Below are 24,521 nucleotides of genomic sequence, written 5' to 3'. Positions count from 1 at the left end.
TAAATTTGAACAGCTACACTATATTTTAAAGGCCCTGGCTAAAAAAGTAAGTTTTAGAAGGGTAGTGCAAATTTAAACCCCACGCCTGGCATATAACTAGATACTGGTATAGGTCTTTCTTTTTTTCTACAGTTTTCTCCCATAATTTCTGTCTGCTAGTTACTTGAATATTGCAACATGGTTATCCACTTACGTTGGCTTAGCCTGCCCATGGACAGTGTGGGTAGGTTAGTTGCCTACCATTTAAATAACTAAATGTTGAATCAAGCATAAACTAAAATACATTATATTTATAAACAAAATGATTTCGGGCAATTAAAAATGTTTTCGGGCTAGTGCCCTTACAGAAGAAAAAGGCCTGCTGCGTACTCTTGCTGTGTACATACAGCGTATATGATGCATACATGATGTGTACTGAAATCAAGGGCTTTAAATAGTACGCAGGATATACACCGCACATACACCGATAGTACGTTTGTAGTACACTTTTGACATGCAAATGAGCTCTGCCGCGTACTACTTGCTGCGTACATGCTGTGGACTACATAGTACACAGGATGTACGCTGGAGGAATTTAGTATGCGGGAAATAGTACGCAGCATGTACGCGGCACATACACTTTTCACATGCAAATGAGCCTGCGGTGTACTACCCCTGCGGCGTACATGCTGTGTACTCCTGCGGCGTACATGCTATGTACTCCTGCGGCGTACATGCTGTGTACTCCTGGCCCGAGTCCTGCGGCGTACATGCTGTGTACTCCTGCTGCATACATGCTGTGTACTCTTGTGGCGAAACTGCTGTGATTATGTAAATTCCTTACCCCACCAACTTTCATATGCAAATGCTGATCATTTGGACAGAAAAAAACAGAAAAAAGATAAGTGACATGCATCAATAAGTAATTACCCTTACCAAAATAATGTAGATTGATGTTATCAAATAAATTAGTATGCTTTTCTTCATCCACTTTTCAATGAAATAAATCAATTTTTGTAGCATGTAATTTGGTAAACATTTGAAGAAAATGGCGTAACTGCATCAAGGGGAAACAACTTTAATGCAACTAAATATAAGTGTTATGATTTATTATAGACGATGTGTACGTAATATGTATTTATTTTGATTAAAATCCATCTGAGAACAATCTAGGACTGGAATTATATAAGCATTTATACACTTTTACGTCCGTAAAAAGAAGCGCACCAAAAAATTTTGGATTGATTTTTTCCCATGGGGCGAGAGCGCAATTAGCCAAAAACGTTCTGAAAATATACGAGCGGCAAATCCGATGAACAACTTTTTAATTTGGTGAGGCCTTAATGAGTTAACATAATGAGCATTAAAGCCTTTATAAAACATGATAGAAAGGTGTTTTGCTTAAGAGTATTCAAATAACAGTGAGAGCTATTAATTCTTCTCATTCGGGCGCTGTTGAGGCATTATCTTGGTAATTATTTCATGTATTACAAAATGTAATGCAACGAAGTTCAAATAAGGCTTTTCAAATATCCAAGTTAGAAAGCTCCAGGGTTAATTCAAAATGAAAAAGAATATATTTTTACACTGCATGCAAGGTGCAGCTCAGAAATCACTAAGATGTAAGCTTCACAAATGAACATTGCAAATAGTTTGGCAAATTTTCATTGTTCAGAATACCGGTAATCTGAACTATTCTATGCTATTAAGATAAAAGTTGCTCGGAAATCAAGTTCTTGCTTCCAAAAAAAAAAAAAAAAAATGTACAAATCCTTCCTGCATGAAGTTTACTTCAGACTTTTACCTAAAAAAATTCAAAGTATAAACACCAAAAGAAAATGAACAAGTCCCTCCCGCGTATATGAAGTTTACTTCAGACTTTAACTTATAAAAAAAAAACTAAGTATAAATGCCAAAAGAAATTGTACAAGTCTTTCCCGCGTATATGAAGTGTACTGCACAAATTTCAAAGTATCTGCGGTGTACATGCAGTGTACTATTTTCTTGTACAAGTCCCTCCTGCGTACATGCAGTGTACACCTTAAATTTTCAGAGTCTGTGCTGCGTACTTGAAGTGTACTAGTGACCTCCTGCGTACATGCTGTGTACTCGTCGAAATAGTACGTGGCATGTATGCGGCATGCGGTGTATGTAAAATGTACTCCTCTGGCGTACTACTGTGTTCGCGGCATATACAAAGCAAATACGCAGCATGTACGCCACAGAGGCTTGCTTCTGTAAGGGTGGTTTTCTTAACTTGCTTGCCCGAAAGGACAAGTGCTGAAAAAAAAATTAAGGTGAAGACTGTAATATATTTTTCTCTTTTCCAAAACGGGACTACCAGAAACCTGGTTGGACTACTTGATTTCACAAGTTGGTAGCCCTGCTGGCTACCAGCAAAAGTAGGTTAAGATCGAGGCCTGACTGTAGAGGGATTTCCCTTCTGTTACCTGCAAGCAAGACTCTAGCTTATGTCCTATTCAAATGCAAGATAAACAATCTGTGGCAGGACTTAATGCTAGAGAGGGACAGTTGACATGATATTTGCTGTCCCCAACTACAGGAGAAGTGACTTGTGTTTAAGATGTCAGAATCGGCAAACTAGCGATTCTTCTAATTTGTCGATCCTGTTCTGTTGTTCATTTTGCATGAAAAAAAAATTCATTTCTTATATTTACTTCCATTTGTAAAAAAGATTAAATTCTAAATTGCACACATTTTGTTGCATTTAACATTAAAATCAGCTTCCCAGCCATTCTGTGCACCAGACGGAACAACTCTACGTCATCTAAGGAATGTTCTCCCTGATTTATACGCGGACATCATCAAAACAGCGGCCCGTTATCACTAAGCAGCATTGACGTAACTTTCGTGCCTTTCCTTTTGCTGTTCATACGAAATGAACGTCACAATTTTCAGTGGAAAAGAATATGGCGATTGTAAATATTTGTACTTAGTCTGCAAGCTGTCACAAAGATGAAACTTCCTCTAAATTATCAAATAGTCCCTAATAAAGTGACCTTGAATACCATATCTGAGAAAGACGTACAAAGTTGCAAACCTTAATGCCTAGGTTCTCTTTGGGATATAACTATAGTAGTGGTTGATGTATGAGCTGTGCAGACCAGATAACATGACAAAACTCTTGACACAGTAGTTCTTACCAAAACTGATACATGTCTAACAGACTAAGCATCTTCATCCTTTTTAAGGCCCAGGTATTAATTATTGCCTGTTAGCCTGACAAACTCTTAATGCTGATGTATACCAAACTCTCTGAGGGAAAACTCGTGTTCTGTGGGAAACTGGAAGCAACATTTCAACAATACACCCGAAGCCAGGGTTTTCCCTTGGAAATTTTGATAGGGGGTCATTATGACCCCTTAATGTTTGACTTTGGGGGTCATATTTTCAATTTCAAGGGGTCATTTTTTTTAAGTTTCAAAAAATGAATAAAATGGTAATGAAATCTATACTGTATGAAAAAAAAAATCCAATAGAAAACACTGTTTTTGTTAACTTGCAATGTACTGTTGAGAACAAAAAGAAATACATGTAAATCATTTTTTTTAAATCAGACAGTAATTGCAACCTTTTGAATGCATCAGTGTAACTGAGGGAACTTCCGTGACAAGTAAGTGAAGAATTTTCCCAGCCCTATACAAAAGAATTGTTTTGATACATGGCCAGCATTTCATTTTGCCATTTTCAACAGATAGCCAGTTATTTTTCACAGAACCCTCTCGGTGTGCAGACTTTTATATGAATGTTTGCATTTTCGGTCGAGGATGAGACAGTTTCAACAGGGTTTTCCCCGCATGCAGATGACAAGAAAAATGTCATCTTTTGTTGATGCACCATTCTTGTTGAATGGTTTACCGTATAAAGAGACGTTGATATTGAGCCGATAATTAAACCTAGAACGCAGTCTACCTTTACTACTTCGTACCTACGCGCGAATCGGTACTTACTTACAATATTGGGTACGAAAATTCGCGTCGCCATAATTTCGGCCGGTAGTTGAGTTGCGCCACCAATGATGCATTCAGAATTATTTTGAGGGTCATTTTGAAAATCAGTATGCTAAAACGCACAAAAATGTGCGTCAAGGGAAACCCTGCAAAGCTCTTTGAACACACTGAACATGGATGTTTAACTCCTAGGAGTCTTTCTAGATCATCTCATGTGTTGAAGGGGAATCACCACTGGCACTTGCATCACAGAGTGCTAGAGGATCTCTAGTTTGAAGGAAGGTCATGCTGCCAGATGCTGGTAGCACGTCTACTGCAGTTCATACTTGCCTGTGCTTTTGGAATATGCAATATGGTTCCACACCAAGACTAGACACATTATCTACCTACAGACATTCCACATAGGGATAGACACTAACTCTTTTCTTCTATTTATCCAAAAGGAAACCGGCTTCGAAAATCTAGTGGTTTCTGCAAATTCTGGTCCCTGCAATCTTTCAACATAATTTTAATGACAAAGACATAATTATATAGGAAATAGAAATTACTTTACAGAAAATTTCTCACATCTTCTTATACTGGTTACTTAAATTAAGATTGACAACGTCTGAATTTTTGATGGTCGGGTACATGTCAGCGTCCAGGATTACCTAGATTCTCGGAAAATCTACCGTCCGCCAGTCAGGGGACCACTGTTTGTGTTGCTTTCACTTTGAAATTATCAGGTATCTTTCACTGTTCATATATATTTCAATAGTTCACTGAAAGACATGTTTAGAAATAACAATTTTACAAAAAACGGGAACTAAAAGGTGTTGAAAAGAAGCTGTCTGAAATATTTCAACATAGGGAAGAACTAATTACTCAAGACAAATGTAACTTAGAATGTCATTAAGATGGAAACCGAAATATTAGACTCTTAACCAAGAAAACAAATTGTCTTTCCAAAGTGATTTCTATATAAGGTTAAAAGATCACAGTATAATATTTAAAACTGAACTTTTAAGTCGTCTTTATTGAGCCTCTGTTTTGAACTTTTCATTTCTTGTAAGTGTGCTTAATTTTATTCTCCATGTTAACATTTTCAGGTTAGTTTTCTTTGGTGTCAATTCAGTATCAGTTGTTTAACAGAGGTGGCAGTGGCTGTCTTGTCCACACAGCTACATAGATTGATCACCTTTGACTTAAATCAGGGTACACGTGTACTACATGTTATTTGATCTGGGAGTCTTGTTATTTCATAGTATTTTCCTTATTTTTGGTGCTGAAAACTGAAATAATGCCAAAATCTATAACAAAATATTTTGTTGGGAGTTTGTAGTTGTGTGTTGGAAGGAGGGTGCATTGTTATTGTATATTGTTGCTGCAGAGTTCTGATTTCATCTATATTCACTTTTGCATAGCACAGGAAATGCACAATGCATATACATTGCCTCAAAACGTGGTAGCTACAGTTACGAGGGGCTTCTGTGACCAAATGATTAGGGTCAGTGGCTTCGAATCACTTGCCCCTCGTAGAATGCGGGTTCCAGCTTTGGTCATGTGAGAAAGCCATCCAGCTGGCTTAGAGAAGGTCAGTGCTTCGAGATCAACCAGAGTGCTTGTCTGTGATGAAATAATGTAGGACACCTGGGGTCTTTCTCCACCATTAAAAGTTGGATAGTCACCATATGACCTACATTTGTGTTAGTTTGAGGTTATACTCAACAAAAACACACAAAAAGAACCTATAGTCAAGTGATGAAATCTTCCTATTCTGTATGGCAGTCCGTTGGTCACATCAATAGGGATGGGTAATCAGAAATTTTGTATCACTGTATACACTGTGTTGCGATTTCTATCCTAATATGTTACTATCTGAAATATTATATGAAATCCAAGATCAGCTGTACATAATTCTTTTTCCTATCTGCTATACCAGCACCATAGCGTGGTATGTTAAATAAAATTAGGGTACTATATATTGTCAAATATACATGAAGCAACTTACAACAACAGATCTGAACAAACTGTCGTAACAGATATATTTATATTCACAAACATGCTTGCAGGTATATCAGAACAATTGAGCAATACATCTGCCAAATCAGTAAGTAAGTTTAACCCTAAGCCTGCTAAATTTCTAAAATGGACTGGTCCATTATTCAATTTGGGCAATATCATTTATTATTCGAAGGGGTGTTCACTGAAAATTTACTGACTGAATAGCGAACAGTGCAGACCATGATCAGCCTGCACGGATGTGTAGGCTGATCTTGGTCTGCACTGGCCGCAAAGGCAGAATCACTTGCCACCAGCAAGCTAAAGGTTAAAAGAAGAACTTTATGCAAACAAATTATGGCAGAATCACTTGCCACCAGCAAGCTAAAAGTTAAAGGAAGAACTTTATGCAAACAAATGATGATAGTTTGCAGAAAACACATGTTTATTACATACAAACCACCCGTAAATGTGGTACTTTCTTATTAAGGTACCGTGCTACATTCTATATTAAGGAAAGCTGTCACATACTTTTAACTTCTCTTTGTGACAAACCTTTTTAAATAATCGAGCATTGCTGTCCTCTGGCATGACTTGTTTTAATCATGCTTGTTTCTTCTTTCTGGCATTGCAATTTTCTTTCAAAATCCCTCCTCTGTAATAAAATTGAGTTCCAGCAATTGCAGCTGAAGATAGATTAATACAACAGGATTTGCCATTTAGAGGATTCAAACGTTTGATGCCAGTGTAATATTACATCTGTTGAAAAGTTTGTTATTCCAATACGAACTCTGTATCAAAACCAACCAGTTTTTAGCATTGATCTTGCATCTGCATGCTCTCAGCATGTCAAACTGCAGAAACTACACATTCAAGAATACAGCTACAGACACTTAAAGACCTGCTCCTGTCCTACATTTTAACCTTAAATTGTCACAAAATCCTGATTATGAACAGTGATGCCTGTCAAAATAGAGACTATTTTATATTAAATTCTATATAAAATAACTGTGGTTTTGCATGCTGAAGTGTGCCACGTGGCCATTACCTGTTACCTATTGTAATCATGGGTTGCATACACACAACAGAATTTGAATAGCCACGGAGCAGGGCTTTAATGTCCTACAAAATATTCACTTAGGGAGACTGCGTTGTATGCACAAGTGTCAAACAAGGGACGTTGCATGTTCAACAAATGTCCAACAAGGGACATTGCATAGGTAATTATACATTAAGGGACGTTACAAGTTAAAGTGTACAGCAAGTGACATTGCATGTGTGTAAGTGTCGAACAGATTTTGGAATGGAGCCTTTACAGTTGGAAAAAATGTGTTGTATCATGTTTAAATTGGGAGTTGTCGAGCAATTGAACTTATTTTAAGAAAAACTTGGTTATGAACGTGTTAAATTTACATCAGGTTTTTTTTTTTCAGTATTTTGGGAATGGTACCAGTTCCCGTGCAATTGGGAAAAATCGCGTCGTTTTTGGTCAAACTGGGAAATTTCTATTTAGCACATTTTAAAGTTATTCATTCAAGATAGACAACTGAAAAGGCTCTAAACTCTTTTTTTGATGATCACTGATCCAGTAATTGACATTCAAACATCACTTTAGTTCACAGTTTACAGATCAATTTCTCAGTTTTTAGCTCACCTGTCACATAGTGACAAGGTGAGCTTTTGTGATCACCCTTCGTCCGTCGTCAGTCCGTCCGTGCGTCAACAATTTCTTGTCTGCACGATAGTGGTTTCATTTATGATTTTATTTTAACCAAACTTGCACACAACTTGTATCACCATAAGATCACGGTTCTTTTCTTGAACTGGCCAGATCCCATTATGGGTTCCAGAGTTATGGCCCCTGAAAGGGCCAGAACTAGCTATTTTGACCTTGTCTGCACAATAGCAGCTTCATTTATGATTTGGTTTTTACCAAACTGGCACACAACTTGTATCACCATAAGATCTTAATTCCTTTCTTGAACTGGCGAGATTCCTTTATGGATTCCAGAGTTATGGCCCCTGAAAGGGCCAGAATTAGCTATTTTGACCTTGTCTGCACAATAGCAGCTTCATTTATGATTTGAATTTAATCAAACTTGCACAAAACTTGTGTCACCATAAGATCTCGGTTCCTTTCTTGAACCGGCCAGATCCCATAATGGGTTCCAGAGTTATGGCCCCTGAAAGGGCCAAAATTAGCTATTGTGACCTTGTCTGCACAATAGCAGTTTCATTTATGATTTGATTTTAACCAATCTTGCACACAACTTGTATCACCACAAGATCTTGCTTCCTTTCTTCAATTGGCCAGATTCCATCATGGGTTCCAGAGTTACGGCCCCTTAAAGGTCCAAAATTGGCTGTTTTGGCTTTTGCAGCCATATAGAGACTTCATTTATGGTTTTATTTGATACAAACTTCCAAAATGTCTTCAACAACAATAAATCTTGGATTTCATGACAAATCAGATCCAGTCGTAGGTTCCAGAGTTATTTTATATCTGATTACCTCCCCTGATTGTAATCAAAATGGATTTATATCAGTAAGTACTTATAGGACTTATTTGAAATTTCATTATTGTTATTAGTTGGAGTGAGACAATCAGGGTAGATAACTATGGACTGATTTTATGTCAGATTACCTCCCTTTATTTCAAATTAAAATGGGTATATCTCCATAACTAATGAAGATACTGATCTGAAATTTCATTGATGTCAACAGATTTATTTTGCAGATCCTTCTTTTGTTCACTTACAATATATTTTTTTTTTAATTACTTCCCTTTTTCGTTACTATAAATAGCTTACTTTTAGTAACTTTTTTATTATTGGCCGTAGGGAAAAACCGAGACCACTTTTCTGTGGTACAACATGGATGGTACCTCCAATTTTTAGGTGTATTTTGACATATCTATACCTTGTAAGAATTTTTTTCTCTTTTTGGTTAAATTTCTTTCCTTTGTTGTTCCTGTCCTTTGGATTTAGATATTTTTTCTGAGGACCTTCTTGTCCTCAAGTGCAATGATAACAGGTGAGCGATGTAGGGCCATCATGGCCCTCTTGTTCTTGGTATTAAATTTCTCAATAACATCTCTCAGATGAACATGTAGGTTCACTCGTGACAGTCGTCAGTAACTCAGGTTCAACAGTAACAGACTCTTCCCCTGTTTTCCTTGGGGATGCACCCTCTTGTTCAACATTCTGTCGTTTTCACAGCATTTCATCAATTCTTTTGTTCTTGTCGGGCTCCCTAAGTCTTTAACGGTAATATTTGCTATTGTGCGACATTTTCCGGGAATTGATAGAAGTAACAATCGTACCTCCAATAACCTGCTAATAATCTGTTTCGTCCTCAATCCCGCATTCATTTACATCGGTAGTTACGAAACGTCTGAGTGTGAACACAGATGGAGAGTATTCGCGCCTATAAAATTTACGCAATCGTAAAAAAACACAATTCGGTGCATGTAAAATTTACGCAGTCGTAAAAAACACAATGCGATGCATGTCTCGGCCGATTTACTTTCAGTTTTAATTTTTGGATTGTCATTCGGAATTTCTTTACCGATGATTGGGAAAAATGGACACTTTTTGGCATTGGGAATTGTACCATTTATCGGTACCGCTCATATAAGGAAAAAAAACCCTGGTTACATATTGTCATGTGTTCAGGTGTCAACTAACAGACATTGCATGTTCAAGCATCCACCAGAAGACATTAAATGACCATGTGACGAAAAAGATAATATCTATTGTTGAACTAGACAATTGCAATGCAATTCAAGTTTCCAATTGCCTGTTCAAATCAGATACATTCAAGTGTCTGCAAGTGTCCATCAACAGACAGCGTGTTTGCAAGTGTCTATCAACAGACATTGTGTGTGCAAGTGTCCATGAACAGACATTGTGTGTGCAAGTGTCCATCAACAGACAGTGTGTTTGCAAGTGTCCATCAACAGACAGTGTGTTTGCAGGTGTCTAACAACAGACAGTTTGTGTGTGCAAGTGTCCATCAACAGTCAGTGTGTGTGCAAGTGTCCATCAACAGACAGTGTGTGTGCAAGTGTCAAATAATTGGCATATGATCAAATGACAAGCTACAAACACAGTTTGATCAAGACTTACTGTTAAACTACAAGTACTGCTTGGACAAGTGTCAAACAAACGAGACTGCATGATCAAGTAACAAACTACAATGTACTTCTTGGTAATGTGTCAAACAACATATACTGCATGATCAAGTGTCGACTGCAGCTTCTGTATAATTATGTGTCAGGCTACAGTTACTGCATGATCAAGTGTCAGACTACAGATACTGCATGATCAAGTGTCAAACTACAGATCCTGCATGATCAAATGTCAAACTACAGTTACTATATGATCAAGTGTCAGACTACATACTGTAGGATCAAGTGTCAAACTACAGATACTGCATGATCAAGTGTCAGACTACAGATACTGTATGATCAAGTGTCAGACTACAGATACTGCATGATCAGATGACAAACTACAGATACTACATGATCTAGTGTCAAACTACAGATACTGCATGATCAAGTGTCAAACTACAGACACTGTATGATCAAGTGTCAGACTACAGATACTGTATGAACAAGTGTCAGACTACAGATACTGTATGATCAAGTGTCAAACTACAGATACTGCATGATCAGATGACAAACTACAGATACTGCATGATCAAGTGTCAGACTACAGATACTGCATGATCAAGTGTCAAACTACAGACACTGTATGATCAAGTGTCAAACTACAGATACTGTATGATCAAGTGTCAAACTACAGACACTGCATGATCAAGTGTCAAACTACAGTTACTGCATGATCAAGTGTCAAACTACAGATACTGTATGATCAAGTGTCAAACTACAGATACTGCATGATCAAGTGTCAAACTACAGATACTGCATGATCAAGTGTCAAACTACAGATACTGCATGATCAAGTGTCAAACTACAGATACAGCATGATGAAGTGTCAAACTACTGATACTGCATGATAAAGTGTCAGACTACAAATTCTGCATGATCAAGTGTCAAACTACAGATACTATATGATCTTATGTCAGACTACAGATACAGTATGATCAAGTGTCAAACTTCAGATACTGTATGATCAACTATCAAACTACAGGTACTGCATGATCAAGTGTCAAACTATAGGTACTGTATTATCAAGTGTCAAACTACAGATACTGCATGATCAAGTGTCAAACTACAGATACTGTATGATCAAGTGTCAAACTACAGATTCTGCATAATCAAGTGTCAAACTACAGACACTATATGATCTAATGTCAGACTACAGATACTGTATGATCAAGTGTCAGACTTCAGATACTGTATGATCAAGTGTCAGACTTATATACTGAATGATCAACTATCAAACTACAGGTACTTCATGATCAAGTATCAAACTACAGGTACTGTATAATCAAGTATCAAACTACACATACTGTATTATCAAGTGTCAAACTACAGATACTGCATGATCAAGTGTCAAACTACAGATACTGCATGATCAAGTGTCAAACTACAGATACAGCATGATCATGTGTCATACTACAGATACTGTATAATCAAGTGTCAAACTACAGATACAGCATGATCAAGTGTCAAACTCAAGTACTGCATAATCAAGTGTCAAACTACAGATACTGCATGACCAAGTGTCAAACTACAGATACTGCATGATCAAGTGTCAGACTACATATACTGCATGATCAAGTGTCAAACTACTGATACTGCATGGTATAGTGTCAGACTACAAATTCTGCATGATCAAGTGTCAAACTACAGATACTATATGATCTAATGTCAGACTACAGATATTGTATGATCAAGTGTCAAACTTCAGATACTGTATGATCAACTATCAAACTACAGGTACTGCATGAGGAAGTGTCAAACTACACGTACTGTATAATCAAGTATCAGACTACAGATACTGCATGATAAAGTGTCAAACTACAGATACTGCATGATCAAGTGTCAAACTACAGATACTGCATGATCAAGTGTCAAACAACGATACTGCATGATCAAGTGTCAAACTACAGATACTGCATGATCAAGTGTCATACCGGTAAACTACAGTTACTGCATGCATATTCAATGTAATATAAAAGTGTTTGTTCACTATTTCCTAAGGAGGCGGTAAACAGTTTTGAGCTGTTAGTGTCGAATTGGCCAGGTCAAATTTACAAATAAGAGGCATAATTGCTAGAATTGAAGTTTCAGCGGCTAGAATTGAGTTTCACTTATTTAAAGAAAATCAGTTGGGTAGCCTTGATCTTGATAGTATGACGTAATGACTTGCAGGTGCGTATACATGCTTCCTCTGAGCTAGCTTAAAGTGAGGTTGTCATTTTACCAGGGACCTCAGGAAAACTGGAATAGTGAAAAAACGGTATGGATGGCACATATTTTTGAGCGTATTTTCAGATTTTACAGTGTTACTGGAGTATGGAAGAGTGTAGCAGTTGGGGCTATCATTTGCAGGGAATTTTCTACAGCGATTTGAAAATTGGCAAATTTAGCTTTTTTCGTCATCAGTTTCCGTGACCGAAAGAGCACAAAATTCAGGTCTTGTAAACAGAAAACTAGATATTAGAGATGTATTGCAGATGGTTTGTAACGATACACATACAGTGATGTTAATTTTGCAATATCTTTATTTCAGGTGTGTGGTTACAGACTTTTGTGTGAGGTTTTGAAAGTTGGGTAGGCGACTTTAGGCCGAGAAGCTCAGAAAACTGTTTACTGCCTCCTAAGCTAATCAAAATGAGAATTAAAAAGACAGCAATAAGTAAATGGTGTCTGGCTGTTTGCTAAATTGCTCAAATGCAACCAACTGTTGACTCATAAGTGGCTAGCTTTGTTATATAATTTGAATCATGCACTTAACCAAGAATGGTCCCAGGCTTCATTAAAAATGTGGAAACATCAGACTGGCTATTGATAATGTATAATGTTATCAGAACGTTCTGAAAAAAGAGACCTTAACAAAGTACAATGATCAGCCATTGGTGGCAAATCCAATTTTGCCTGATTTGTAGAAATGCTTTCAATCTGATTGAGGCATAACATAGAGAGGAAGGAATTAGTCTCTTTCATGCAATCTAATTTGTCAGAAAAAAGGACAAATGTGTTTTCTATCTTTCCTTAGGCTTTCAGACTGTGTCTGCTGTTTTTTGTCAAATTAAACTACAAAATATATGTAACTGAGAAACCAGTCTCAATTTCAAATATAAATTCTTGAGGATACTGTTAAGAAAACAATTAAATGCTTTAAAGGAACTAACAATTCAGTTACAGTGTACAGTTACTGGATGGTCAAGCTCAACTATTTGTCTGAAGTCCAAAGTAATGTAGGATCTATTAAAGAAATAAATTTCGAAGTTTTTCTTCTCAAGTTGTGACCTTAGTCCATCATTGCTATGTTAAAGAACAGATCCTAAAGATTTTGGTCTAATCTAACTCAGTCTATCTCATATTTGGTGACATTTTCTAGACTGTTTGTTGTTTTTGCTTATAAATAATAACTGAGCCATGCCATGAGAAAACCAACATAGTGGGTTTGCGACCAGCATGGATCCAGACCAGCCTGCGCATCCGCGCAGTCTGGTCAGACTCCATGCTGTTCGCTTTTAAAGCCTATTGGAATTGGAGAAACTGTTAGCAAACAGGATGGATCATGACCAGACTGCGCGGATGCGCAGGCTGGTCTGGATCCATGCTGGTCGCACACCCACTATGTTGGTTTTCCCATGGCACGGCTCAACTTTAGAAATCATTCTGTAATAATAGTTTTACCACATCCATGACATCCAAAAGCTATTTTCCAAGGAGGTGTTGCACAAAACTGATAAATAACAAAACGCAAAAGCAGTTATCGTCATTTCATGCATATTAAAAGTCATCATTTATACTCTATAAACTTAAATAAATAACAAAAAAGCAAAAGAAGTTTTTTGTTGTTTCATGCAAAGTACGATCCACCTTCCATATAAATTTTGTAAATTGAAACAAATGAGGTTGTATTTATCCACTTTAAATGGAAGAAGTATTGATGGTAGGGTTAGATAACTTTGTGATGTGGTTCGAAAAATATAATTATATACCTTTGGTATGAATGATACACTATTATACAGGGTACAATGAAAATTTATGATGCGGGTGAAAAATGGCATTTTAAGGAGCCCTAATGTAATGTGATTACTTTTGGTAACTGTTGGTATAATGAGCCGTGCAATGGGAAAACCAACATAGTGGCTTTGCGACCAGCATGGATCCAGACCAGCCTGCGCATCCGCACACTCTGGTCAGGCTCCATGCTGTTCGCTAACGGTTTCTATAATTGCAATATGTATTGATAGCGAACAGCATGGAGCCTGACCAGACTGCCCAGATGCGCAGGCTGGTCTGGATCCATGCTGGTCGTAAAGCCACTATGTTGGTTTTCTCATGGTGCGGCTCAATTATGTTGAATCACAATGCTGTAAACATACATTTTTTAGTTAAGATTATCTTAACCTTTAATCTGCTAAATTTCTTAAATGGACTGGTCCATCATTTCAATTTGGGAAGTACATGTACAGTACCACTTTGTTCACTCAAATTTGAGCAGGCTGATCTTGGTCTGCACTGGTCGCAAAGACAAAATGTCTTGCCACCAGCAGGCTATTTAAGGTTAACTTTGTTAAAGCTAGAGTTCTCGTAAGCAAGAGCTCTGACATAGCCTGAATCCGGGCTTCAGAAATTTTGAAAACTCGATCGATCGGTCGGAAATGAAATCATGTCCTACTGTATGTCAATCAGTGTTACCCCACCCACTGTATTTATACATAGTACTAAATTTGTTAAAGAAGTTAATAGTATGATGTATTAAAAATGACCAATACTTGTCACCATGATTAATTATATAATGCTGAAGGTCATTCAGTGTTAAAATCTGATTGTTACTTTGATTAAATTTAATGTATAAAATCTTCTTTTTTTTCCAGGGAATTTTCTTCTGTTCTCTCCATTCTTTCTGGATCTTCCATTTCAGGAATCCGTCGGAGAAGTTAAAAATCACTCCAAGACTGAAGAAAAAAAACCCTGCAAATTCCAGAAGCACTGCCATAAGTGGGTGTGAAGGAAACTGGCTAGATTTGGTAAACTTTTTTATGATCATTTGTATGTCATTATATTCTATATCTGAATATATATGCACCATACTTCGCTTGAATGCAAATTTAAAGCCATATCAGTTTTGAATGTAGGCAAACACAGACCTGTAATATATATATTTGTGACGGAAGCTCTCCCGTTAGTGTCTCTGCAGACATATTATGTACTTGTGGAGACTGATTGAAGACATTACATTCTCCACTGCTATTTAATGTGAGGAAGTTGTAAGTAACTTGCAAAGAACAGGCTAATACAATAGCAGAAAGTAATTAAAGAAATAATGATTAAGTTAACTAGCAGATGTTATTAAATGAAATATTGTTGACAAATGGAGTGAAACCGTGCTGTAATTGCATATATTTCAGTTACTGGTCCATGAGATGAACTGACCCAAAAGGTTGAAAGTTAATGGCGCATGAGGTAAATTATTCTGTTTATTTAGTTAAGCATAATCTTTTCTATCAGTAACTGTGTTCAGTAAATGGATATCATAATGATTTACTTCATCTAACAAGTAAAAAATTTGTCTCCAGCCTGGTGGGCTCTGGTCTGCCTGTCAATAGGGCCCCCTCAGTGAAGCAAGTAATAGCACACTTGGTTTGCTTCACAGAAATAAATGAAAAAAACACTGGAAGGGAGTCAAGGTATCTCCAACATTATTCAGCAGTTTTACCAAATGAGGATTTTTTTTCAAACAAATTTCTCAGACTAAGGGAGTCCACAGTAAACCTTGGATGTTATTTTAGATCTATTCCTATCTCAATATAGCTGTAACGATGGTAGAAAAAATAGAAACTCCACAGGTCTCTCAACACGACAAAAACGAAACTGTTGCAGGCTCGGTTTGATTGAGCCTATTCACGGATGGTAGAGGAAGTGCATGCTACCGTTCAGGCCCTCTAGCCCCGGTTTGAGCAGAACTCGACATTTACACATGTTACAAGTACCAAATACAATTTAGAGACACCCTTACAAAAGGATGCGTTTAAGGGGGTTTGGCTGGATGTTTCAGTTACAGCTTTAAGTAACTTCAACAAAAGGTGCTGTATAATGCATTGTGTGATCAAGGCCGGGCAAGATTAACATTAGCCAAATACAACTGAAATGCATTAAACTCTTACCCTGCTAAATTTCTATAATAGAGCTTCTAATTTGGAAAGTACCATTCAAAAAATAACTGTTAAAATGATGCTTACCAAAAAGATACTGACTGAATGGCAAACAGTGTAGACCATGATCAGACTGCATAGATGTGCAGGCTGATCTTGATCTGCACTAGTCGCAAACGCAGAATCACTTGCCATCAGCAGGCTAAGGGTTAAACTCATCACTGTCAAAATATGCAATAAAAGGGGCATATTAACCAAACAGGACTTCAATATTAAAAGATATTTCTGTTAAATATTTTATCACATCTCTGAATGATAGACAACATTTAATTGAAATATGATATAAAAGAATGATTCATAATTCAAACAGTGCAAAATATCAACACTTACAAAAACTATTTTCGTTTAGATAAATTTAAATTACAAATGCACCTTATGTGGGAATTGTGGAAGTCATTCGAGAGGAAAACATTTCGATGAAAAGATGATTTTATACACCTGCTTAACAAAGGCATATTTCATAATACACCATACATACATTATGATTTCATGAATAAAAAACATTATTGACACAATTTTGTTACATTTTTTAATCAAATGATGAATGCTTATTAAATAATGCATACCTGTCGTGATCGAAAGAAAGAATATAATTTTTTTGACAGGGTAGACTGATTTACAAACACGTATAGGTAGTAATGTTGAATAAAGAAGTCGACCAAATCGTTTTAAAAGCTACAATTTCATCTTTACAAATGAATAGTAATTGATTCACATTTCTTTGTAAGTCAAAGGCTCGATAGTTTGTTTTATGTGTTTATTGCAGCTTTTAGCTTAAAAGAGTTCACCGAGGAAAGAAAATAAATCATCAAAGGCGGGATTATAATGATTATTTTAATCCATCAAAATAGATGATTTTTATATCGCAGGTATGTGATTTACCATTTCTTTTGTGTTCTTATTCCGAGTCGAATCATAGTAATTAGGGTTTTATGTTGATGTTTTTTGTGTGGTTTATGTAATTTTTTGGTAAATATTAGCTCAGTACAGCCCACAATTGACTATCAAAGTGAAAAGTTGAATTTTGATTTAAACACCTGGCTTCTTTTGTGAGTATTTTTCTTCATACAATATATTTATATGCATAAGTTTTGTACTTTTACACTCCATCTGAAAAGATTTGTTAAAGAAATAGGTCTGAATGTTTGTAAGTACCAGTTAACTGCCATTTTTCAATAGTAATTCATTTTATAATAGCCAGTTTTGTTTTGGCTTTGAAGTCACAAGACTTGTACTGAGAAATATGCACAAGTTCTGTAGCATAAATGTTGCGTGATATTTAGTGCACAATTATATTATTCCATGAAAAATATATGCCAAATTTTTCAATGAGGAGGTCATTTTTAAATACAAACCATGTACACATCTGAGCTTTAATATTTATAATAGAGTTCTGGTAGCAGTGCCTTGATCTACAAAATTGTATTCGACTCCAGTGGATTTTGCCAGGCTTGGATCCCATAAGGCACTTGCGCTGAGTGTAATCTTGTCTGGCAAATTCATGAGAGCTGAATACATCAGTGCAGATCAAGATACTTTTAATTACTCTTTAATTATATACATGATATACTCACTTCTAGTGTTACATCAGCCTCAGTCGACTGTTTGAAACGGTGAACTTTTTGAGGCATGGAACGTCAAGACGCCATCATCACGACATTTCTGACGTTATATTTGATATCATGTCGCAACATTGAATATTTTTCTGTACCCTATGTGAGCTGAATACAGGGTTTTGTAATGGTTAGTTATTATCTAAAATACATCTAGTATTTCAGACAGAATTTTTTTTAGGTGTATAATAAGTGAAAAAATTAAAATGCTATTGCGCTAAAGGAACTATTGAATTGGACAATGCTCATAAAGGTGATGTCATGAATGACCACAGTCATGTAACCTTTATGAAATTTGCCTTAAAAAGAAAATATTTATATTTTGTAGACAAATATGGCCACTGCATTTTCAACATTCATTTGAAATATTTATTTTTGCATTTTATTTTGTATAAGATATGCTTGGAAATTAAACACTGATACCTTTATAATAGGGATGGGAGTGAATACTGAAATCAATATTCGAATATTCGGTTTGCCATATTCGAATATTCGTTTTGTTTTAATGGAAGCTTTAAATTCTTATTAAGTGATTGGCATATACACAACATATTCATTTGTTTAAAGCGTGGATCATCGTTCGTAATAAGGCAAAAAAAATGTTTGTTTCGGGTAACCCGATCCTACCTAGCAAAACCCGCCGATCCTAGCGTTTTATTTCACGATGCTGACAGTATAATCATGAACATATGTAACTAATTCAGTGTTTTAGCTTCAAAATGATACGAAAAATCAAAACGATTATAATTTAGACCGTCGCAATTTTATCTAAAAATAGCAGGTCGTCCCATTTAAACACGTGACACGCTGTTGTATTACCGCCGCCATTTTGAAAATTTTCAATCGGCGTGTAAAAATCGTCGTGTAAAAAGCAAGTAAGGCAGACTTAAACCTCCTTCAACATGAACTTATGCATCAGTCATATGTTATTTCTTGATTTTCTTATAAAGTACTTCAAAATTTAATTCAAATACGGCCGATTGCGGATGAAAACCGATTCTGCGGATGGTCTGAAACGTCGTACAAAATATTGTGAAAAGATAGGCAATATCTACAAGTTTGATATTGTTTTCGAAAAAAAAAATTTCAACTTGTTACATAAAACAGGCGCCAATAAAAATGAACAAAAGATAAAAAGATATCACATTTACGCTTAATACAAACTGTTAATCCGTAGCGATGACCCCAGGTAATTATGCATTGGCCATTGCAGGTTTCTTGTTAATTGGACATCTTTTGACATGCATCTGACACATTGACGCCTGTTGCAAACTGTTAATCCATAACGATGGCCCCTACCAATTATGCATTGCTATTTTCTTGTTAATTGGACATCTTTTGATACTCGATAAACAAACATGACATGGTTTTATTCTGTAGAATTATATTGCCCCAAAATCAATGATACTTATTTTGAAAAAAAAAATACACAATAATTTACGAATATTCGAATTTGATTTTCATATTCGAATATTCGACCGATTTTCGAATATTCGAATATTCGTTCCCATCCCTACTTTATAACCAACATTTTATATCAAAGCTTGTAAAAAGCTTGTGATTGGTCACTAAAAAGATTTATCCTCTTTCCCATGAGTGTTTTAGCGGAACAAATGGATAGCTGTCATAGAAAATCCAAGATTTAAACCTCATTTATCTTCTTGTCATAGGAAAGCCAATGTCCGTCTGCTCACGATTTACCCTAATTAGGGAATCGGGGAATCGAGGATCTTTAAAATGCAAAATAATTACCATCATCATCATCATAATCACTTACAGAAAATTGCAATTTCATGCATCTTAAAGGAACCTGTTTAATTTGCCATATGATAAATCAGTGCAAAAAAAAATAAAACGAAATCGGGTTTTGATTCCTAGATTTTAAGTATTTTTCATCCCCTGTTCTACCACTGTCATAAACAGATGAGCCAGACTAATTCACAGAAATTGATAATTATTACAGACACCGTGAAGATTTTTGTTTCTAGAAAATTAATTAATAATATTATAAAAAAGTAAGAGAGCAGTGTGTCTTCTTAATCCCCCCCCCCCCCGCCACAAGTGGTGGGGGGTTATAGGAATGGTCTCCATCCGTCCTTCCGTCTGTCCGTAATACTTTCATGTCCACTCCATATCTCCTAAACCCCTTGGAAGGATTTTCATGAAACTTGGGTCAAATGATCACCTCATCAAGACGATGTGCAGAAACCGTAAGTCACCCATGTCGGCTCAAGGTCAAGGTCACAACTCTAGGTCAAAGGTTTGAGCCTTCAGTTTTGTATCTGCTCTGTATCTCCTAAACCCTTTGAAGGAATTTTATAAAACTTTGGTCAAATGATCATCTCATCAAGACACAGAACCCATGTGTCAGCTATACTGACTCAAATTCAAGGTCACAACTTAGGGTCAAAGGTTTGAGCCTTGTATTTTGTGTCCGCTACCCCTTGAAGGATTTTCATGAAACTTAGGTCAAATAATCACCTCATCAAGATGATGTGCAGAACTCATGAGTCAGCCATGTTGGCTCAATGTCAAGGTCAAAACTCGGGGTCAAAGGTTTGAGCCTTCTATTTTGTGTCTGCTCTATATCTCCTAAACCCCTTAAAAGAATTTTATAAAACTTGGGTCAAGTGATCACCTCATCAAGATGATGTGCAGAACTCATGAGTCAGCCATGTTGGCTCAATGTCAAGGTCAAAACTTAGGGTCAAAGTTTTGAGCCTTCCATTTTGTGTCCGCTTTGTATCTCCTTAACCCCTTGAAGGGTTTCATGAAACTTGGGTCAAATGATCACCTCATCAAGAGGATGTGTAGAACTTAATAGTCAGCCATGTTGGCTCAAGATCAAGGTCACAACTCAGAATCAAAGGTTGAGTCTTCCATTTTGTGTCTGCTCTGTATCTCCTAATCCCCTTGAAGGATTCATATGAAACCTGGGTCAAGTGATCACCTCATCAAGATGATGTGCAGAACTCATGAGTCAGCCATGCAGGCTTAAGGTCAAGGTCACACCTTAGGGTCTAAGGTTTGAGCCTTCAATTTTGTGTCCACTCTGTATCTCCTAAAACCCTTCAAGGATTTTCATCAAACTTGGGTCTCATGATCACCTTATCAAGAACTCATGAGTCAGCCATGTCAACTCAAGGTCAAGGTCACAACTCAAGGTCAAAGGTTTGAGCTCTGTATCTTCTAAACCCTCTGAAGGATTTTCATGAAACTTGGGTCAGATAATCACCTCATAAAGACGATGTGTATATTTAATGAGTCAGCCATGTCAGTTCAAGGTCAAGGTCACAGCTCAGGGTCAAAGTTTTACCCTTTCACCATCCATAACAGTGGTGGGGGATTTAGCTGTCTTTAAGACTGCCTTGTTTTGAGTATTTTTGATATCCTAAAAAAAGTTTGCAGGGAACTTTAGAAAGTTGTTCATTATACTTGGCAGTCCATTTTTTGCCAAGATTGGCATATTTTTTTGTAGGTAGAATCTAAGGTAAATGTTTAACTTCTTTCAGTTTTCAAAGAAACATGTTTTTTCTATCTGATCTGCTATTGATAATTTGATAGACATACCTAAAATGCATGCGTTCCTTTCCTGACATGGATGATGTGTATAGATATCTTAAAGATTTTGTAAACTTGGCATACAGTTAGTATAAGTTTAGGTTCTACTTTTTTGTTCACTTTTTCTATTGCAAGATTTCTTACTCGATGTCTCTTTGTATCTTCCATTTTTGATACCAAAAGTTTGGAAAAAAATTTATATTTTGACCTTATATGTGGATGGATTGTTATAAAACATTAATATATCTTAGTTAGTTAACATACCAGCAACATTTCTGTGCAGTTTTCTTTACAAGTTTGTAAAATTGCAAAAGTTTTGGAAATTGTGATTTTGCCAGTCTTTAAAACCCCAGTCACACATACGGCACGGATAGCTAGGTCTAGCCACAGATAGAAACGTAGTAATCCGTATCAATCCGTACCTGAGCCATAACTCAAAGTAGTTATCCGTATCAATCCGTACCAACACTTGGTCAAAACATATTCAAGACTTATCCCAAACTTGAAAGTTTCTCCAACTTTTGAACATGCTTGAGCGATCCATAGCCATATAAGCATAACTTTAGTACAACTTGGTTGAAACTTATTCATCCGTAGTTAATTAAACATACTAAAAGTAGTTATCCATACTGAAACGTACCTTGTCGTAGCTGAACGTAGTTATCCGAGGCTGCCTGTACTTAAGCGTAGTTTAACGCAGTTTACTGCAGACCTGTTCACGTGCTGAACAAGTTACCAGGTGCAGTAAAACGTGGTTCAGTGTAGTACGCCATTCATATTCGTACATATTTGCGTCCTGTACATTTTTAGCTCGACTATTAATAGAATAGTGAGCTATTGCACTCGCCCATGCGTCGGCGTCCGCGTCCGCGTCCCGATTTTGGTTAAGGTTTTGTATGTAAGCTGGTATCTCAGTAACCACTTGTGGGAATGGATTGAAACTTCACACACTTATTCACTGTGACAAACTGACTTACATTGCACAGGTTCCATAACTCTATTTTGCTTTTTTACAAAATTATGCCCCGTTTTCGACTTAGAAATTTTTGGTTAAGGTTTTGTATGTAAGCTGGTAACTCAGTAACCACTTGTGGGAATGGATTGAAACTTCACACACTTATTCACTGTGATGAACTGATCTACATTGCACAGGTTCCATAACTCTATTTTGCTTTTTTACAAAATTATGCCCCTTTTTCGACTTAGAAATTTTTGGTTAAGGTTTTGTATGTAAGCTGGTATCTCAGTACTTACTAATGGGAATGGATTGAAACTTCACATACTTGTTCACTATCATGATCTGACATGCACTAAGCAAGTCCCATAACTCTACTCTCTTTTTTTTCAAAATTATGCCCCTTTTTCGACTTAGCAGTTTTTGGTTAAATTTTTGTATGTAATCTGATATCTCAGTATCTACTAATTGGAATGGATTGAAACTTCACACACTTGTTCACTGTCATGATCTAACATGCACTGTGAAGGTCCCATAACTCTACTTGGCATTTTTACAAAATTATGCCCCTTTGACTTAGCAGTTTTTTGTTAAGTTTTTATATGTAAGCTGGTATCTCAGTATCCACAAATTGGAAAGGATTGAAACTTCACACACTTGTTCACTGTCATGATATGACATGCAGTACAGAGGTTCAATACCTCTACTTTGCATTTTACAAAATTATGCCCCTTTTTCAACTTTTGTATTCATTCAGTTGACAAGGCTGTTGAATAGTCGAGCGTTGCTGTCCTCCGACAGCTCTTGTTTATTCACCGTTTCTTAACATTTTCCCAGTACTAAGACGTACTACTCGCTCTGACTTATCCGTGTCTGCACCCGTACTTATCTGTGTCCGCACCCCCACAGACCAATGCCATCCGCGCCGTACCTTAACAAACGGACATATCCGTATGTGTGACTGTAGCATAACAGTGGAAAAATATATTTTATGGCCATAAGAGATATTTTTAAGTTCAAAAGGATCCCACAACTACGTAGCCTTGGAGACTTTGAAAATGATGTGTAGTATACCTGGATGCTGCAGTTTATGGAAAAACTCTTTTACGGATTAGGTAGATCAAATGATGTAATGAATGCTGTAGAATAAAGTGTGCAAATTTTTTTTATATTCCTCCGTTTTACTACTTACCAAGTGAGATACACAAACTAAGAACAGCAAGATGTGAAAAACTTTATATGTAAGAAAATGTAAACCAAGTCTCATTTTTTGCAAAAAAAAAAATGAATTTGGTTGGTTAGTTGGTTGGATTTAATGTCGCACCGACACATGATAGGTCATAATTATGGCGACTTTCCAGCTTTAATGGTGGAGGAAGACCCCAGGTGCCCCGCCATGCATTATTTTATCACGAGCGGGCACCTGGGTAGAACCACCGACCTTCCATAAGCCAGCTGGATGGCTTCCTCACATGAAGAATTCAAAACCCCGAGTAAGGCTTGAACCCACATCGATGAGGGGCAAGTGATTTGAAGTCAGCGACCCAATCTGACTGAAGTACATCTCCTATTACGCTATGCATAGGATCTGAGAACGACCTATTCATAGCCTCGTTCTGACGACCCTTTCGCTAGCCAATCAGAGCCTAACTTACAACATCTTGCAAATCTACCTGTAGCCTTGACTATTGATATTTACAATTCTTATGTAGTAATGTATCAATAGCCGGCTAGCTCAGTCGGTAGGCCACTTGCTTTGTAAGCGAGGGGTCCCGGGTTCGAGCCCTAGAATGACTGCACATTTTTCTTACTCTTTGACATTCGAACAAGTCGTCTGATTGGATAAAATAAAAATAGCAATACTGGAAATCCAAAATATACAGAAGACTAATGTAAATGGGTCGTTCTCAGATCTTCGTTTAGAAGATCAAGTACTTTAGTCAGATTGTCAGCAACCTTAACCACTCGGCCACAGAGGCCCCAAATGAATTTGGAGTAGACTAGAAATTGATTACTATTAAAATACAAAGGTGGAAAACCACAGGTTGCTCAGCATGACACCAATGAAAATGTTGCAGGCTTGGTTTGATTGAGCCTGTT

The 24,521-nt window shown here is 36.8% G+C and overlaps 1 long non-coding RNA gene across 1 annotated transcript in view; it reads left to right on the top strand.

The window, feature by feature from the left end:
* The window catches only part of LOC128559808 (uncharacterized), a 31,463-nt gene extending 14,296 nt beyond the window's left edge, over positions 1–17,167 (top strand). The window contains exons 3-5 of the long non-coding RNA XR_008372650.1: positions 15,002–15,107; positions 15,489–15,543; positions 17,059–17,167. This is a non-coding gene — a long non-coding RNA (uncharacterized LOC128559808). The remainder of the gene's footprint in view (positions 1–15,001; positions 15,108–15,488; positions 15,544–17,058) is intronic.
* The last annotated feature ends 7,354 nt before the right edge of the window (positions 17,168–24,521 follow it).

The sequence above is a fragment of the Mercenaria mercenaria genome, chromosome 10, assembly GCF_021730395.1.
Source record: "Mercenaria mercenaria strain notata chromosome 10, MADL_Memer_1, whole genome shotgun sequence".
NCBI classification, from domain to species: Eukaryota; Metazoa; Mollusca; class Bivalvia; order Venerida; family Veneridae; genus Mercenaria; species Mercenaria mercenaria.
The sequence above is the reverse complement of the archived record's forward strand: the minus strand, read 5'-3'. Positions and strand labels throughout refer to the sequence as shown.